The 5358-nt window shown below is 37.2% G+C and overlaps 1 non-coding gene across 1 annotated transcript; it reads left to right on the forward strand.

The window, feature by feature from the left end:
• Positions 1–763: 763 nt before the first annotated feature.
• Positions 764–895, forward strand: LOC129150142 (small nucleolar RNA SNORA51). Its single transcript, XR_008556873.1, has one exon. It is a non-coding gene; the product is annotated as a small nucleolar RNA SNORA51 (small nucleolar RNA).
• Positions 896–5358: the final 4463 nt, after the last annotated feature.

Below are 5358 nucleotides of genomic sequence, written 5' to 3' on the forward strand. Positions count from 1 at the left end.
TGTGGAGAACAGTATGGAGTTTCCTCAAAAAACTGAAAATGGAACTCCCATTTGACCCAGTAATCCCACTCCTGGGAATATATCCGAAGAAACTAGAAAAACCAATCAGAAAGGATATATGCACCCCTATGTTCATAGCAGCACAATTTACAATAGCTAAGATTTGGAAACAGCCTAGGTGCCCGTCAGCAGATGAGTGGATCGGAAAACTGTGGTACATCTACACAATGGAATACTATGCTGCCATAAAAAAGAAGGAATTCTCATCATTTGCAGCAACCTGGATGGAATTGGAGAACATTATGCTAAGTGAAATAAGCCAGTCAATGAAAGAAAAATACCACATGATCTCACTCATTTAGGGATAGTAAAGAACATTATAAAGTGGTGAACAAAAAGATAGATACAGAGACAGTAAAGCATCAAACAGACTTTCAAAGTACAGGGGGAAAGTTTGGGAAAGGTGGGGGAGTTATGAAATCAAACGAAGGACTTGTATGCATGCATATAAGCATAAACAATGGACGCAAAACTCTGGGGGGGGAGGGCATGTGTGGGTGTGGGGTGGGGGGGGTAATAGTAAGATATGTACACATATAATACCTCAATAAAAATATTAAAAAAAAAAAGTGCTTTATTCAAAGTAATGTCCATCGCTAGCTATACATTTCCCCATCTTTCAGGTAATTTGTGGATACCGTCCCAATAGAACTTTTCTTGTTTTGAGGCGAACCATTCAGAGACCCAATTTTCCACTTCTTCGTACGTTTTGAAGTGCTGCTCAGAAAGTGTGTGTGCCCCGACTGTACAGAAATAGGAGGCAGAGTAAACCTACCCCATATACACCTCAGCTCAGGCTCTTTGTCTGGTCTGAATTGTGAATGGGGAGACATTGAGAGAAAAAAATAAAAGAAAAAAAAAAGAAAAAAGAAAAAAAGAAAGTGCGTGTGCCATTGATCGGAACAAGTGGTCATCTGAAGGAGTAAGGTCTGGTGAATATGGCGGGTGAGTTAATACTTCCCAGGCAAGATCTTTTAACGTGTCTTTAACTGGTTTTGAAGTGTGTAATGGTGCGTCATCATGAAGCAAAATTACTTTGCCGTGTCTTCTGGCACATTCTGGTCATTTCACGATCAAAGCGTGGCTCAAATTGATTATTTGTTGTTGGTAGCGATCAGTATTAACGGTTTCACCTGGTTTTAGAAACTCATAATACATCACACCTTCCTGATCCCACCAAACGCAGAGCATTGTCTTCTTTCCGAAGCGATTTGGCCTTGCAGTCAATGTTGATGGTTGACCTGGATCAACCCATGATTTTGTGCATTTGGGATTCTCAAAATAAATCCACTTTTTATCACCAGTCACAATTCAATGCAAAAAAGACCTTCTTTCATGCCATTGAAGCAACATTTTACTGATGACTTTTCGGTTTTCCATTTGTTTTTTTTGTTGTTGTTCAGTTGATGTGGCACCCATTTTCCCTCCTTTAAAATCTTTCCCATTGCTTGTAAATGGTCGGAAATTGTTTGCTGAGCAATGTTTAATTTTTCTGCAAGTTGTTTTGGAGTTTGACACGCATCTTCATCCAATAATGCTTGTAATTGTTGGTCTTCAAACTTTCTCGGTTGATCTTGGATGTTCTTTGTCTTTCACATCTAAATCATCACTTTTAAAGCGTTTAAACCAGCGTTCACAAGTATCTTGAGATGGAGCATGCTCACCATAAGCTTCCCGAAGTATACGATAACTTTCAGCAGCACTTTTCTTCAAAATAAAGTAATGAATTAAAACTTCCAAAAAAAAAAAAAAAAGTATTTCATTCCCTACTTCTATTAAGCCACTTTTTTACTCAAATCCTCACCACACATGATGACCCGCATTGAATTTTGCTCCTCTGTCCTCTGGCAATTTTGCTGTAAAGACCATGGATATTTCCATATTTCCACAGAAACATTCCTTTATGGCTACATAATACACAACTTCACTTTTCAAAGACTCTATTGGGCTTTTGATATAGTTAAAAACTACTTGATAGAATCAAGACATATTAAACTACTTGGCCTCATATCTATTCATTATCAGCTTCTTAGCAGAAAAGCAAAGCATTCTTTCAGGCAATTACCAAAACATATCATTCAAAGTGAATTTATTCCCAAAGAAATATTTTAAAATTAAGTTATATTTCTTAATAAAAAATAATGGGAAATATAGCCAAAAATAAGAATTGAGTTTTTAGAAATAGCATATAATAGAAGAGAGATGGAAGAAGGAATGGACAGTAGAACAGGTGAAGAAAGCAGTTGATGATGACAGTGAAGGCAAAGTCGAGTGTTAATTCTCTGAAGGCCTTGAATGAAAAATAGCTTCAGATATGTGGGTCTTAATACAAGGCTGACTCAGGGCAAAAAAGCCATGTGGAAAACTGCTTAATTATTGAGACTGTGTAAAGATTTTTATTTGTTCTAATTTTAAGAGTGGGACTCTAAAACATAATTCAACAACTACAATGGCTAGACTTGAATTTTATATTCTATACAGGGTGATGAAAAGAATGAAGGAAAAGAATATAAGTTAAAAGAGCAAAATAAATGGAGAAAAAGAGGAAAAAGGGGAAGAACAGTAAAGAAGAAGTTAGGATAGATGAACAGAGAGATAGACACAAAGACAGAGGAAGATAAAAAGAAAGAAAGGTGCAGGAAGAATGATGAGAAATTGGTGCAAGAATGGATTGAGTGGTCTGTATATAAAGTGTTAGAAAATGGCCTCAGTATTGACTCGGTCTCTGGTCTTCATTCCATTACATATCTTCCCACTATGCTTTAAAATGATTAACTCTTTGATCTGTATTCATAGATAATTCACTGCTCTTTATTTTTTAACTTTTGGCGATGCTGCACTAAATGGGATGTCATAAAAATCCCACAAAGTATGAATTACTCATGAGCAGCAGTGTCAGTGATGAGAGCAATATTAATTTGAGGTCTAACAGAAATCAAAGGAAGGTTAGATCTACCCATGTCTTCTCATTCTGACTCACAGTCTTGAGATTTGTAGTTCATTGATCGTTTGGAAGAGAAGCCATCTATAAATTCAATACCTAGCTGAAAAGCATAAATGGAGTAGCATTCCTGCCAATAAAATGCTGAATGAACATTGAAGGAACTAATGTCCTTTCAGAAGTGCATGGTACACCCTTTACTATCTTGACGCTCAGACCTTCATAGGTTATTTCAGCTGTGTGACTGCTGGTCATGTTACTTGAGTTATGGCTCGTTGCTAAGTCACTGTCCCTGCAGATTATTCTGGAAGTAGACTTTGGAATGACAGGCTGACTTTAACCCATCTATCATGCTATTGGGCTCAATTTTTCTTTCTGATTTGCTTGGCAGACTTTGGGTTCCCTTAAGGAAACTGTGTGGCACTTGCTGTCCTTGGGAGATTACTAGAAGTGGATAATCAATCTAGTTATCCCTGAAATATCTAAGGGTCTGTCATTTATGTTTTTGAAATTTTTTATTTTCTTGACCTCATGATTTGGTCGAGTAAGAATAAGGTAACATGAATTAAATGTACAGTGATAACTTTTTGTGCTGCTGTGTTTATTTTATGAACATTGGGTAAATAAATTCTAAAAATATATACTTGTATATATCCCAAACAAATGTATTTATATATATTCTACACACACATATTTACATATGTTCTAAATATATACTTCTCATATATATATTCTCATATAACTTGAATGTCCTATTATATACTCAGCTTGCAAAGGCAGGTAATGCAATGGTAGGCTTTTGGAGTTGCCCAGATAAAGACTGTGAGGCTAAGTGATCTGTCCACAGATGTAGTGCTAGGAAGCAGAGAACTGCAATTTTAATGGGAGTATCTGGATTCAAAGCTGATATTCCCAAGCACTTTACCATTTCACCTCGTTACTCACTAACTTACATACTTTGGAAGTGGATACTAAAGGTTCTGAAGGCTATGGAAAAGATTAGAAATATATATGTGAAGGATTTAGAATAATGACTAGCACACAGGGAACATTCAATATGGAGTAGTTTTCCTTACAATAATTACCTTATTTTCCCCCAGAATATACTAGTAGCTGGGGGGGGGGGGGGGAGGGACTTCCAAATGATTAAGTATATCACATAAAATTGATGGCTTAAAGCTATGAGGAGATTTTAGCTTCATTTATTCACAATTCTAATACATTTTCTAATCTAGTTTCTAGGCCCACCAATGAGAAACAGCAAATTAGGACAGAAAATATAAATTGTTATAAAAAAGGCTGGTGATAAATAAATGTGAGAACTGATAGGTGAAAGCCTGAAAAAGGTAACATTGTAAAATTAGGCACATAAACTAAAGCATAACAAAACAAAAACAAAATCAATCTACGAGGGCCATTTGGTTTAAGAGTAAAGTAGAATTATTAATTTGATAGGCCTTGAGGACCATCCTATATAATAAAAGCCTAATTTGCATAGTGTCCAGTTGTCTGATCATCTGTCCAACCAATCAAAGCATAATATGCTAATCATATGCTAAGGCCAATCAACCACTCACTATGACGTGCACTGACCACCAGGGGGCAGACGCTCAATGCAGGAGCTGCCCCCTGGTGGTCAGTATGCTTCCACAGGGGGAGTGCTGCTCAGCCAGAAGCCAGGCTCATGGCTGGCGAGCACAGTGGCGGTGGCGAGAGCCTCTCCTGTCTCCGCAGCAGCGCTAAGGATGCCCCACTGCCAGCTTAGGCCCGCTCCCCAAGCTGGCAGTTGGACATCCTCAGAGGGCTCCTGGACTGCGAGAGGGCACAGGCCGGGCTGGAGGAACCCTCCAAGTGCATGAATTTTGTGTACTGGGCCTCTAGTTCTGTCATAACAATGTGAATTGATCAATCATCTATGATGTTTCTTGTAATGTGCTATGCTGCTAATAAATTACTTCTGCTTTTGTATGTGTGCAAAACTGTATTTTGCCTTCATTTCTAAAATATATTTTCATTGGATAGAGAATTTTAGGTTGATTTTTTCCTTTCAGTACTTTTAGAGATTTTACTCTAATGTCTTTTCACTTGCAGTTTCCAATGAGAGATTGTCACCCTTATCTTTGTTTCTCTGTACCTTGTGGATAGCTTTTCTAGCCCTGCTTTCAAGTTTACTAACATTTTCTTCTGCAATATCTAATTATGTTAGAAAATTACAGTCTTCATTTCTAGAAGTTCATTTCGGGCCTCCTTAACCTTTCTTAACTTTTAAACATATGGAATACAATGATAATAACTGTGTTAATGTTCTTTTCTGGTAATTCTAATATCCATATAACTTCTGGGTCAGTTTCAATTGA

The sequence above is a fragment of the Eptesicus fuscus genome, chromosome 8 (assembly GCF_027574615.1).
Source record: "Eptesicus fuscus isolate TK198812 chromosome 8, DD_ASM_mEF_20220401, whole genome shotgun sequence".
Classification (NCBI taxonomy): domain Eukaryota; kingdom Metazoa; phylum Chordata; class Mammalia; order Chiroptera; family Vespertilionidae; genus Eptesicus; species Eptesicus fuscus.